This window comes from Carya illinoinensis, chromosome 4, assembly GCF_018687715.1.
Source record: "Carya illinoinensis cultivar Pawnee chromosome 4, C.illinoinensisPawnee_v1, whole genome shotgun sequence".
NCBI lineage: Eukaryota > Viridiplantae > Streptophyta > Magnoliopsida > Fagales > Juglandaceae > Carya > Carya illinoinensis.
This window is the reverse complement of record NC_056755.1, coordinates 30,322,887-30,338,042: the sequence shown is the minus strand read 5'-3', so window position 1 is coordinate 30,338,042 and position 15,156 is coordinate 30,322,887.

Sequence of the window (15,156 nt, the reverse complement as noted above, 5' to 3'; positions counted from 1 at the left end):
TATTTTATGCAGTCCATTCATGAGCATGTCAGATGGCAATCTATATATATATACACATAACCTTAGTATCATTCTTTATGTAATACATAAGCAATTAAACTAGAAATAGAATTACACCTCACTTGGAAACACTTTCCTTCTACCCATCTCTTACGTGCCCTTTACTATGCTAAAACCTTTGGAATCTTTTTACAATCACTACCTCTTCCAAATTCAATGTCTTACCTTTAGGCTTAAATATCGTGTACCCATGTCTAGGATAGATTACCCATTACTTATGGTCAATCCGTCCAACACATGTGTCTAACCAGATTACACACATACTTTACCCACTTTTATCATCTAAGATCAACTTATAATCCGTTGAATGCCCGTTTGTGTAAACAATATCTATACTCCGATACCAACTTCTACTCAAACCCGGTAGGCAGGACTTTCCTACTTCCCGGTCCTTTACAAGTTCATCACAATACTTAATACAACAAGAATCCATTTACATTACACCTCTGTTGTGTCACATAGCTCGAGGCTTCTCCCAAACTACCTCGAGACACCTGTCACTATCACAGAGTCACCTCATAACTACTCCAGGACACTGTTCTACAGTTCCCGACACTACCCACAAGTTCTACACTCCTCAGTTACACCATCCAACCCTTTGTGACACGTCATCTGGTGCATCACGACACCACATAGAGGACACTCCACGTGAACTCCCTTCCATCAACACTATGCCACACATTACTACAATGCACACCACAAGGTACATCGCTACACAACATGGAATACATGCCACGTGTATCCCCTTCACAACACTATGGCACATCACTACTACAACAAATACTTCGCACTCACACTTTACAGCACAGTACACAACCAACCAACTAACATCTAACATAAATAACGAGGGAGAGAGGGTTATACCATCGTCGGAATTAACCCGTGCATTGCTCACTACCTGGCACAGTCAATGACATCGGAAAGACCATAAATGGTGGCTAAACCGTGTATGGTGGCTATCCTCCTTGTATGGTGGTTGTCCACCAAGTAAAGTGGCGGTTAGCGCTTAGGGATGGGTTAGGAATGGTCTTGGGAAGCTCATGGTGACTGGGGTGGTGGAGCACAGCGCAACCGTGGGTTTCAAGACATCGAAATGGAGAGGGAGCTTCGGGAAGGCCATGGTTGGGCATGGAGGAGCTTGGGTAGTGCTGGTGGAGCTATGGTGGCGAGGGGGAGGTGGCACGGTGGCTGGAGGGCAACATATCTAAGCTAAATGGGTTGAGAAACCCATGAGAGAGTGAGAGCGTATGAGAGAGATAGGGGTCACGACAAGGCATGGTGGCAGTGCACGATGGCGCACGGAAGAGAACCCATGAGAGGAAGAGTTTGCATGGGAGAGATGGAGGTTTTGGCTAGGCTATAGCCGAGAATGGAGGTGATCGCTGGTGAGAGGAGGTGGTCGTGGTGGTGCTCGGTGGGGCTAGAAACTGACGATGAACGGCCCATGGTGGAGAGAAATGGTTTTCCGCAGGAGAAGAGAGAGCTACGTGGGGGTTGGGTTCCATGGTGAAGGCTTGCCTATGTGAGGGGGAGTCACCAATGGTGGCGGTGAGGCTGGGTGGCACATGGCGGCACTTGGCTGAGCTGAAGGAAGAATCGGTTAAGGGAAAAGGGGCTGCTACGCTGGCTGGGAGAAAGGGAGAGGAGAGAGAGGGGAAAGGAAAGTGAGGGAAACGACTAGGGATTTGGGTATTTAATCTAGGCCTTTCATCTTGGAGTCTCCAAAATGATCTAACAGTGGGTTTTAAATACTGATTTGAAAATGTGTAAATATTAATTTAACTGAAAATATTGAGAAGAATTAAGATAGAATATTATTTAAACTAAACTTTAGCTTATAAAATATAATCTTTCATCATTAAGGAAATGATGAAGTTTTGCTAATTACTTTTAAGAAAATGAAACCATTTAATTAATTTAGAGTTTTTAACATAATTTAAATCTCATATTATTTTTAAATGACTAAAATAATTTTCTACAATTATGAAATTTTTGAAACTCTTCAAAAATATTATAATTGTCTTATTTAAAATTAGGTTTGGTTCAATAACACTGAAAATATCCCGTATAAATATTTCCATGACATTTAAAATATTTGAGGGCTTTAAAACACTAGGCTTGCTTTAGAAATCACTTGATCACTTTAAAAACACGCCATCGAGATTCAGCATGCAGAACGAGACTCGTGACCAGAAGAGAGAGAAAGGAGCGGGTTATTACACTTCTGCACATAAAACAAATAAATAGGACGATAATGGATCCCCTCATCTTAGTCCCCTAGTAGGAACAAAGGATGAAGAAGGGACCCCATTGATTAAAACCTTGTAAGACCGAAGCAAGATAGGACATAACCATTTCTACCCACTTAGGATCAAACCCCAGCTTGAGTAAAACTTGTTTTAGATATGTCCATTTCACCCTATCATAAGCCTTACTCATGTCCAATTTAATTGGCATCACCCCATTTTTGTCCCTCCTTCTTCGTTTTATAGAATGGACTGCCTTATATGCAATGAGAATATTATACGTTATAATTCTTCCTGAGATAAATGCACTTTGACTAGAGGAAATAATGTGTGGTAATAGAAATTTTAGCTTATTTGCAATCATTGTAGTAGTATCTTATAAACTACATTACACAAACTAATAGACCAAAATTCTTGGACTTTTTAGCCTCTGTTTTCTTCCGGATAAACATAATAAAAGTTTCATTCAACTCTATGGGTATTGCACCATTATGTAGAATAGACAAAACTATTTTACTGACCTTTTCTCCAACTATGTGCTAGTGTATTTCTAGAAAAATATAGATGCCATCCCATCAGAGCCTAGAGCTTTCGTAGGTTGCATTGAGAATAGTGCTTCCTTAACTTCCCCCATTGTATATGGCTGTACAAAAGCTTGGTTCATCTCAGGAGTTACTTTTGCATACAAAACCTCATCACAAGATCCATCAAACATGGGTGAGCAAAAGAAAATAAATCTGAAAAATAAGAGACTATTACCCTATCCAACTCCACCCATTCCCTTCAAATATCCATATCATCTCTTAGTTTTGAGATATAATTTTTCCTCTTCCGTTGAGAAGCATTTTGATGAAAAAATTTGGTGTTTTGATCATGTAACCAAAAGCCCTGGATCTCTGCTTCCACATGATTTCTTCTCATTCCAATAACAAATTTATCTCATGTTGTAACCTTTTCACATCTAAAATATTGGAATGATCAAAATTTATTATGTTCATCTCAGCCATTGTCTTCATCGATTGCTTTTGAATATGACCAAGATTTCAATACTTCCATGACTGTAAGTGAAGGCTACACAAGTCAATAGACTCTTTCAAACTTTCAACTTTACTTACATTAGTACTTTTTGCCCATGAATTAGAAATAATTTCTTCAAAACCCACTGCTCCAATCCACATTGATTCAAATATGAAAGGCTTTCTACCCTTCCTTGACCCACCAATAGATCCACTTGTATCAAATAACAAACAAGTGTAATTTGAATGTGCCATATAAAAGCTACTCACTTTCATTTTTTTTTTTTTTGATGGAAAATGCTACATTGCATTCATTCATATTCGAAGTTACAACTGTGACTTATCAATACAGGAAAACCAGACTATAAGTCAACTACCACATCTGCTCAGGAGCTTCCCCGTCAACAAATTACTTTGTGACGGACATTGTCTAAACTTCTATACCTTCTCTCCTAACAATAGTCAACAGAGAAAGCGCTCTGTCAAAACAGAGCTAAACAATCTTTCTTTCAAAGAAGAAAGATACACCCACACTCCATCCTCCTAAAGAGGAGGAGTACATCTACACTCTCTTCTCTCCAAAGAGGAAGAGTACCAACACCTACCATCCTCCAAAGAGGAGTAGGACAAAAACCCACAATCCTCCAAAAAAGGAGTGGGACTCCAACCTATTTATTATTAGCAAACTAAAACAAAACAACAATTAAAAAAACAAAAGCAAAAAACTGATATCAGCTTGTATGCCCGTGGGCCCAGCCCAAGCCCAACCCAGCTTCAGTGCCCGTGGGGGCCCAGCCCAAGCCAACCCGTTAGGGTTGCATCGCCTGCATCTCCCGCCGCCACCCCCGTTAACCATTCTGCCCGAGCTAGCCTCTCCACCACGATGCATGGAGAGCACCACCGACCCAGGTGAAATCACGGCATCCGTGGGTAAGCAGCCAAAACCGCTCACCAAAACCAGATCGGCAAACTCCTTTGTCCCGGCCAAACCGAAACCATCGCCAGCCCATAACCACCGAATCCATCCTTCCACCACTTCGGCTAGACTAGAGGCCGGAGACAAAATCAATCAAGCCGGCGAGAAGCTTATTCCATACACCCAAACCAGACCAAAACGAAAACGAAAAAGAAAGCAATCTAGCCAAACGAAGAGAGAAAACAAAAACAAAAAAACAGAAACGTAACGGAAAAAAACAAAACGAAAATAAAACAGAGAGAACACAGCGATTCCGGCCACCATCCCAAGGAGTGAATCCCATGAGTTACATCCGGATTCCACCCCAAACCCCTTTGAAACCACCATGCAGCTCGGCTTACCACCCGATAAAACCCTCTGTTTCCCATGGTTAAAACAGAGATCCTTCAACCCACGGGTAATACCCAAAACCAACATGCAAAAATCATCTCCAGGAGCAAATCCGAAACAAACTCACACCGAAATCCTTTGAGCAAACCCCACAGAAGACTAAACCATACCAGTCAGGAGCATCACCCAACACGGATCCGAGAACCTCCACCCCCAAAATAAATCAATCTCCGCCCAGCTGGGTGTAAAAACGGAGAAGAGGCCTCGGGACGGACCACCGCCTCTGGTGGAGGCCATAGAACACAGGTTTTATTTTAGATGAAAAGAAAGAAAAAACAGGAAAGAAAGGTTTGACGGAGGAGGGAGGGAGGAGCCGGAGCCCCTCCTCCCTCGGACGGTGTTCAACTTCTTTTTCCTAGAGAGAAGATGGAGATTCTCTCACTAGGGTAAAAACTGAAATTCGAAGCTACTGTTGGACAATGAGCTGGAGGACCAGCTACTCACTTTCATTGAAGGATACAATTGTAACCATCTCGGGTTAGCGAGAAATTTGTCCAGCCTTTCTTGAATATTAGCACCACCTTCCCTCATATTGGATCATGTGAACAAACTTCCCTCAGTTTTTAAATTTTTAAATTGACAGTAATCCAAAGTCTCCCTAAAATCACACATCTGCCACTCACTTCTTCTTCTACCTCTCTTTTCTCCATCATTTGAAATCACCTTCTTAAAATCACCAAAACAAAGCCATGGACAATCAACAGATATTGAGCATTACGGCCCAGATTTCCTCTCTACGTCCCACCTCTGGAAAACAATAGATAGTAGTGAGCCTTCACTTTGTATTTAAATTTGTGTCCACTACCCATGCATCAAAGTGATTTTTTGAATAAGAAATTAAATCCAAACTGGCATTTTTCTTCCAATACAATACTACTCCCCCACTACATCCTTCACTTCCAACAACTAGACAACCAAAAAAATTCAAAGAGTGTGATAGGTCCCAAACTCAAGTAATATGAAAATAAGTAAATGGGTTACTCTTCGGGTGAGAAAGTACCGCAAAGTTCTGGATAACAATTGATTACTTGATTTCATTGATATCTTTCGGCTGCTTTAAATAAGCCAAGCCATGTACAAGGAAACCGAAATAAAAGGAAAACTGGAAACAAAACAATACCACTACATAAACACAAACCTTAACTAACGGAATAAAAGTAGCATAACTAATGACGTAAAACTCGCAACCGCAATGCCAGTGACCCAGTCTTGCAGGTGACCCAATCTACCCCAGTTTATTATCTCATTCTTCACATGCCTATAATTCTTCTCTTCATGCACGTCACCTGTGACTCTTTTCACATACATCCCACGTACAATTCTGCATGCATGTCGCATGCAACTATATAACTTTCCACGTCCAACTTAATCCCAAGTATTTGGGATTTGGCCTAAGGGCCCTTGCCGACCGTCGTGGCTTATCAATACCTCCCCCATTAGGTGGATCCCTGTCACCAAGGTCCATGCCTGGAAACCTTTCCAACAGCTATTTGGTGGGCTCCCATGTTGCTTCTTCTACTGGTAGAGTTTGCCAATGGACCAAACTCTCTTCGATAATCTGGGCTCCCTATTTTATCCAGCAGTGATCTAGTATAGCACGTGGTTTCAGTATGCCTATCCCATCATCAGTGAATGGTGGCAACTCTTTGCTGGGCGTCAACCCATTTTCTTCATTAATATTGTACTGTTTGAGTAGAGATACGTGAAATATGGGATGAACGCGCGACCCCTGTGGTAAGTGGAGTTTGTATGTGACGGAACCGATTTTCTCCAAGATTTCATAGGGCCCATAGAAACGGCTGGCTAATTTCTAGTGAACTCTTTTGAAAACTGTTTTCTGGTGGTACGGATGTAGTCTTAGAAGCACTAACTCTCCAACCTCGAACGACACATCTCGTCGTTTCTGATCTGCTAATTGTTTCATCCGATTAACTGAACATGCAAGGTTGGCCTCGAGTTGTTAGAGTAATTCATCCTTGTTTCGTAGTTGCTAATTAACTTCATGCACTGGTGAGAGGCCCTTGCTATATGAAGGAATGGTGGGTGGCAATCTACCATACAGTGCTTAAAAGGGGTCATTCCCGTGGAGATGTGGTAAGTGGTATTCTACCAGTATTTAGCCCAAAGTAAGTAGAAGTTCCATTTGCGTGGCCACTGGTGTACAGAGCATCTGAGATACTGTTCAACACATCAGTTGACTACTTCCGATTGTCCATCAGTCTATGAATGATACGCGGAGCGGAGTTGTAGTTTGGAGCCCAACATCTTGAAGAACTCTTACCAGAAGTTGCTCACAAACATTGGATCGCGATCACTAATGATTGATCTGGGAATCCCATGTAGCTTAAAAACACCTTCCACAAATTTTTCTGTGACACCCTTAGCCGTAAAGGGATGGATTAAAGTAAGGAAATGGGCTGACTTACTGAGCTTATCGACGACTACCATGATGGTATCCTTGCCCTGTGAAATCGGTAACCCTTCAATAAAATCCATCATGATGTCATCCCATACTTGATATGGAATGGGCAATGGTTGTAGGAGTCTTGCCGATGCCAGGGTTTTAGCCTTTATCTTCTGGCACACTATGCAGCCTCTGATGTACTCTTGGACCGATTTGAGCATCCCCGACCAATAAAATTGTTGCCCCAATTTTTTGTATGTGCGCAATATGCCTGAGTGTCTGCCCATCTTGGTGTCATGCATCTCGTGCATCAGCTCGGAACATAAAGCAGGATCATTGCACCATACATAATTGCCATTGGGCTGGTCTACAGCTACCCAGCTCATGTTCTGAATATACGGATCCTCCTTTGCAACTCGCTTGATTTCCTCCCATAAGTTAACCTGAGAAATGAAGATATTGTGTAGAATCGAGCTACCTTGTTTTTGTGAAAGGGCATCGGCTACCGAATTCTCATGTCCTGGACGGTAAGTGATCTCGTAGTCATAGCCTAAGAGTTTGGCTACCCATTTTTGCTATTCAGGCGTGGAGATGCGTTGTTCCAAAAAATATTTTAGGCTTTTTTTATCCGTCTGAATATAGAATTTTCGGCCTAGGAGATAAGGCCGCCATAGTTGTATTGCTTCCACGATTACTAGCATCTCTTTGGCATAGGTGGACCACGATTCTTTTGCTACCCCAAGGGCTCGACTCATGAAAACTACTGGTTTATCTTGTTGGGACAACACGGCTCCAATTCCATCTCCTGATGCATCAGTTTCGATAGTGAAGATGTCATTGAAGTTGGGCATTAGCAGCGTTGGTGTGGTGGTCATGGCTTTTTTGAGAGCCAGAAAAGCATCCTCTGCTTCCTTGTGCCACCCAAATTTGCCTTTCGTAAGGAGGTTGGTGAGGGCTCGTGCTACAATGCCATAATTTTTGACAAACTTCTAGTAATATCCCATCAACCCTAAAAACCCACGTAGCTCAGTAATGTTAGTAGGTCGTGGCCTTGCTCCCATCGCTGCAATCTTACTGTTGTCTACTTTCACTTCTTGATAGGTGACTATGTGCCCCCAAATACTCCAGCTCTTGTTGCTCGAAAGCACACTTGCTAGCCTTGACAAGGAACTGTTGCTGCTTCAATATAGCCAAAGTCTATTTTACATGCACCAAATGCTTGTCCCAAGTAGGACTATAAACTAATATATCATCCAAGAAAACTAGTATGAATTTTTCTAAGATGAGGGCAAAATATAGAGTTCATAATAGCTTGAAAGGTAGAAGGTGCATTACACAGGCCAAATGGCATAACCAAATATTCATAATATCTGTTATGAGTACGGAAAGCAATTTTAGGAATATCCGGGGGATTTACTCATAGCTAATGGTACCCAACTCTTAGATCTAGCTTGGTGAAATACGAAGCACAATAGAGTTCATGCAACATATCCTCCACTGTGGGAATGGGAAAGCGGTCCTTCACAGTGGCTGCGTTGAGTGCCCGATAATTTGTGCAAAAACACTAGTTTCCATCCTTCTTCTTCACTAATAGTACTGGTGATGAAAACAAGCTCGTACTGGGTCGGATGAGGCCTACGTTTATCGTGAACTTGTTTCTCGATCTCCTCCTTTTGATAGTACGCATATCAGTACGGTCGGACGTTAACCGGCTCGATTCCTTCTTTGAGGGAGATGCAGTGATCAACTTCTCGGGTGGGGGGTAGACTCAAAGGTTCTTGGAATAATTCTGAAAATTCCTATAATAGTTTTTGCATGTCCAGATGCATTTTTCTGTTCGATTCCTAGGCACCAAGGGATAGGCATATTGCAAAAATGGAATGCCCCTAGCGAGCCTCTTTTGAAAGCTCCTTGAATGATGCGGCTTGAATAACTTCACCGTTGGTCCCTTGTAACTGCCTAATCTAGTTCTCCCAAAGAAACTCCATGGTTAATTGCTTCCAGTTGCAAACCACGGATCCTAGCATTTCAAGCCATTGAATTCCCAGAACTAGATCCAATCCTATCAGAGGAAGAGAGTAAAGAGTTAAAGAGAAAAGTGTGCCTTGGAGGTCCACTCACACCTCGTCGAAACACCCTTGGCATTTTAGTTTGTCCACGTTAGCTATCCGCATGATGAATCTCTCAGTTGGCACTATTGGCAACCTCAATTCGTTGGCATGGTTTTAGGTGCAGAACATCCCGTTAATGCATGCAACGTAATCTCTGGTTCATGGGGCTCCTCTTGGTTTTCTTCCGCTTGCATTCTTCTATGACGTCGTCGCAGAATACATTGTTGTTGTCCTCACATCCCTCCAAAATAAGTATCTGTGCCCTTGACATTTATGTCCTGCAATAAACCTTTCATTACAATTAAAGCATAAACCTTGGAGACGTTGCTGCTACATTTCTTCCCAACTCAATCGCCGGACAGGTGTTGCGGGTACTACATGATTTGCTGGTAGAAGAGCCAGGGGAGTTCGCACTGGTGGTGCAGGTCAGGTGACCCTCCTTTGTCTCATTAGTTGGTCATGTCTCATCCGTGCGAAGCGAATACCGTCTTTCAATGTCTGCGGTTTAAACATGTGAATCCCATCGGATATCTCAATCTTTAAACACCCATGAAGGTTCCCAAAAGAGCCTTTTGCGTCCAGCTAGTGACCCGATTGCCTAATTGGTCAAATTCTCGTTGGTATTCGTGCAGGGAACCAGCCTGCCTGATCCATGATAGAGCTTCATCAAAATCCTCGCATTCCGAAGGTCCAAAACGTGCCCAAAGTTCGTCTTCAAAATATGCTCATGAAAGAACTCGTCCTTCTTCTTGGAACGTCCTGCATTGCCACCATTGATTGGCCTCTCCTTCCAAGTGATAAGAGGCCAAAGAAACCTTCTGGTTATCAGGAGTGTTTTGGAATTCAAAGAATTGGTTCACACGATTGAACCACTCCGTCAAGTCATCTCTGGAGAATCGAGGAAACTCCTGTTTTGCCATTTTGGAGGATACGACATGTGATGACCCGTTTTTACGTGTATTTTCACTGAAGGGTTGTTTTAATTTAATTAATATATTGGTTTATTTATTTTAAATTATTGCATTTTAAAATTGGTTTTTATTTATTTGATGCGGTGTTTAATTTAATTAGTCGTTTTACGGTTTTTTAATCTCGTTTTCGGCGGATTTGTTTTGCTTTCCAGAGTGAGGATTGGACCTTATTTCTTTCCTACATCTTTTCTTTTCCCTTTTTCCTTTTTCTCTTTTTCCCTTTTCTTTCCTTTTTCTTTTTTCTTTTCTTTTTCTTCTTCCTTTTTCCTCCCTCTCTCGCGCATAACCCCCCTATTCGTCTCTCTCTCCTCTCCCTCACGGCCGGAAACTTCTTCAGCCCAGACCCACCGCCGCTGGCCACCGTGCGGCACACCACCCCTACCAAAATCTTCCCCTCCCTCCGGTGAACCACCCCACCAATTTTCACCGCCAACGGAGCCGCCGTTTGGCCGAAAAAAGCCCAACAAGGCTCACGGATTTTGCTCCGATCCGCTGCCGTCGCTCCACCTCCGGCCACCACCTCTTCACCACTTCATCACCGACTCCTTGCAGTCCTAACCCACACATTTCCGGCCTCTAATAGTCACCATAACAAAATCCCACGAGCTAGCTTTCCATTTTGGGAAATCCGGCCTTCCTTCGCCATTTTCGCTGCCACCCACGGCTAAACCTCACTTCCATTAGCTTCATAAACATCCTTAGACCCTTCCCTATCAATCCTGAGCCTTAGTTTGTCCCCGTTCAAAAGTGGGTATTTTACAACCCACGGCAACGGTGAATTTTCACTGTTACGTTGCTTTCCTTCCGCCGTTTGCAACGCCGCGTGTTTTCTAAAAATACCATATAACGCTGTAAGTATTTTCTAAACCCTACTTTTAGATTTAAATATATTTTGCTCTTTTAATAATTAATTGTTGTTGGTTGGCTGATTCCGGACTGAGTCCAAGGAGTTCGGGGGTCGGATGGATTGAGGACGGAGTGATTGGTTTTGCTTGTTTGTGTTTGTTTGATTATTTAAGCCATGAGGCGTGAGTTGCATATTGTGTTTATGTGCATTTTGTTTTAATCGAGAAAATCCCGTTTTATTGGCGTAAATGGTTTTGGGTGCGTGTGTCTCACGAGCCCAAGCCGGGATGGGTTATTATCTCGGTGGAGCTCCTCTAGTCACTCTGGAGTGGATAATACTGAGTGACATCCCCTGGGTTGTCGTAGGGCGACGACCGGATCGCACGATACGGTAACACTGTCGTGACGACTCCGTGGTCCTTAGAGTGGCAGGGACTAGAGGATGGCCTGGTCAGGTACGCGTGGGGCGCGAGTCTGGGTATCGCCCGTTTAGGTGTCACATGCGTAGTCATTACCTGCTGTGTGGCACAGAGCCAGGGTGTGCGGATGATCCCTAGGGAGAGATCATGGTGCATGCATAACTGGTTTGTTTTTATGGTTTTCGGATGTGGGCCATTTTCTGGAAAAATGGCGATGTTTGGTTTTTGAGGCTGTTAATCCATTTTCTGGGAAAATGGTGGTTTGGACCATTATCTGGGATAATGGCGAGGCTTGGTTTTAAGAATATGTTTTGTGGGCCAAATGAGTTTTTTGGCGTGCGTGGAAAAAATTATGTTTTATGGCGCATGTGCATTGGGTTTTATTTCGTGCATATTGTTTAAGTTTTATATGTTTTTATCTAGGGTGTTTGGAGTTTACTTACTTGTGGCACCATTTTTGGTACCATAGATTTTGGTCCAGAGATCGAGGATGAGGAGGAGGAGGTTGAGCCCAAGGATGTGACTCCGCTGGGATGCTGAAGTTTATGCTTTGTATATAGTTTAATTTATGTTTGTGTCGTGTAATATTTATTTAAGTATGTGTTGAATAGCTTTGTATTAAACAAGAAAAATTCTGGTACTTAGTTATTGACTTGCTTTCGCTGCGTATTTCTCGTGCACATTCATCGCTTTTTCACACACTTGGCACACGTCGATAGGATGATGACCCGTGATGTCATCATCCGGACGTCTCGATTTTCCCGTGTTCGTGCGTGAGGATTTGGTGGCGTCACAGGTGGTATCAGAGCGGTTTGGCTCTGGGTAAAACCACATGTCCCATAGGTAGTACCAGAATGTTTTTAAGGTTGTGTTTAAAAAAAAAAAATTATGTTAAGTAAAGTTGTTATTTGTTTTGTTTTATTTGTTTTATTTGTTTGAGCTAGTTTGCTTGTGTTTGTTTATTTATTTAGTTATGTTTTTGCAAGCTGGTTTCTTTTGTTTCGTGTGATGTGGTGTTAGTCTTTGGTTCTGTTTTTTTTTATTTGTGGTTGGTTTTATTCGTTTTTTTTTTCTTAAAGGGGGTCAAAAGTTGTGGTGGCAGAAAATGGTGAGACCAAGGAAATCTACTCAGGAGCCACGGGACAATACATCAAGAAATGGCTCCATAGCCCAAGCAATACGGCAGATGACAAAGTTTATGCAGCAAAATTTTAAGCCACAGCAGACAGGGCCTTGGCCACAACCAGGAGGACCTTGGCCACAACAAGGGGGTCCCTGGCCGCCACAAGGAGGATCTTGTCCGCAACAAGGAGGACTTTGGCCGCAACCAGGAGGTCCTTGGCCATATCAGGGAGGGCCTTGGCTTTACCCGGGAGGATCTAGTAGCTTGGTGCAAGCCGGATGCACCTATGAGCGCTTTCTGGCGCATAGGACCCCACACTTCACTGGAGAAGAGGATCCGCTTCAAGCTGGAAAGTGGATCAAGGACTTGGAAAGAACTTTTGAGGTGTGTGGTTACACCGAGGCGCAACAAGTACTCTACGCCAGCTATCTGTTGCAAGGCACCGCTTTTGATTGGTGGGATACCAAGAGGGTGATGCTAGAAGCAGAGTTGGGATCATTCGCCGCTGTAACCTAGCAATGCTTCAAGAAAGAATTTAACGATCGCTTCTTTCCCGCATCGGTAAGGAAGCAAAAGGCAAGAGAATTCTCAAATTTGGTCCAAGGAGGCATGACAGTGGAACAGTACGCCCGAAGGTTTATAGAACTTGGGCGATTTGCTCCCCACCTTATCGCCACAAAGGAGATGCGAGCTGAGCATTTCCAGGAGGGACTACGCCCTGATATACGCCGTATGGTGGTCAGCCACCGGATATCCACTTTTCAGGACTTAGTGGATATGGCCACCATTGTGGAGCGAGAGAATAATCTGAGTATGGGCTCCCCTTCGGGTCATAAGAGGCGAAGTTTTTCTGGTGAAGGAAGCAGCTCGGGTTCGCCTCAGAAATGTTCAGCGGACCGGAACCCGACCGCAAGCATCCTCAGGTGTTCGCATGGGAGGACGTGTGCCTGTTTGCGGAGTTTGTAATAGAGCCCATGTGGGTGAGTGCCCTTCTGGTGGGGCTCGACGTTATAATTGTGGCCAACAGAGTCACTTTGCCCGTGAGTGTCCAAGACCAGTTCAAGGAAGCCGTGGAGGTAGACGTGGTGGAAGAACAAATCCAAGGCAAGCAGTGCAAGCCCAGGTTTATGCTGTCACACCCGGGGATGTGGATGATGAGGCACCAGCAACCCATGATGCTGGAGTAATTATAGGTATGGATTAATTTAATTTAATTTTTGATGTATTTGGTTTCTCCTTTGTTTTTTTTTTTGGATTTTATGGGTTATGTGTTTGGTTCAGGGAGAGTCCGTTTGTTTGAGTTTTATGCTTGCACTTTGTTTGATTCCGGTGCTTCACAGTCATTTGTATCTTCCACATTTGCGCGGATGTGTAATTTGGTCACGGAACCTTTGCCAAAGACATTGGTAGTGGTTTTACCTGATGGTGAAATGGTGTGGTGCTCCAAGGTTGCGTTGGGATGCCCATTAAATTTTGATGGAAGGTTCTTGGATGCTAATTTGGTGGTGTTTAAGCTGTTGGGTTTTGATATCATCCTCGGGATGGATTGGCTATACCAATATTCTGCGAGTATTAATTGCAGAGGTCGAGTAATTACCTTTCAGCTTCCAGATGGTGATTGTCTGGAATTTGCAGGGAGTAAGTTAAAAGAAAAGCCGGTAATTATATCGGCAATTCAAGCAAGAAGAGAGATTGCATGAGGAGCGGATGCATTCTTAGTTCAGATGGTGTCTACGCCGTCTGAGAAGAAGTCTTTGGCAGACATTCCAGTTGTGGAAGAATTTCCCGATGTGTTTGTGGTTGACTTGCCGGGACTACCCCCTGTTCGAGAAATGGAGTTTGTTATAGACTTGGAACCTGGAGCGGCTCCTGTACATAAAGCTCCTTATCGCATGGCACCGGCTGAATTAAAAGAGTTGAAGACTCAGTTGCAAGAGCTGGTAGATAAGGGATTTATTCAACCTAGTACATTGCCGTGAGGTGCGTCAGTTTTGTTTGTTAAAAAGAAAGATGGAACCCTCCGTATGTGCATCGATTATCGGGAATTAAATAAGGTGACCATAAAAAATAAATATCCTCTCCCGCGGATAGATGATTTATTTGATCAGCTTCAAGGAGCAGCTGTGTTCTCTAAAATCGATTTGAGGTCGGGATACTATCAGCTGAGGATCAGAGACAAGGATGTGCCTAAAACTGCTTTCAGGTTGAGGTATGGACATTATGAATTTAAGGTGATGCCATTTGGATTAGCCAATGCCCCTGCTGCTTTCATGGATTTAATGAATCGAGTATTTCGACCTTATCTGGATTCCTTTGTGGTAGTGTTCATTGATGATATTCTGATTTATTCCCGAGATGTTGAAGAGCATGTGTATCATCTTCGTCTGGTACTTGGGAAATTGAGAGAACACCAGTTGTATGCCAAGTTCAGCAAGTGTGAATTCTGGCTAGAGGAAGTCAGATTTCTTGGGCATGTGATTTCCCGAGACGAAGTGCCTGTTGATCATACTAAGGTGGAAGCCATTTTGTCATGGCCGCATCCGACTACAGTGCGCGAGATCTGGAGTTTCTTGGGACTTGCCGGATATTACCGA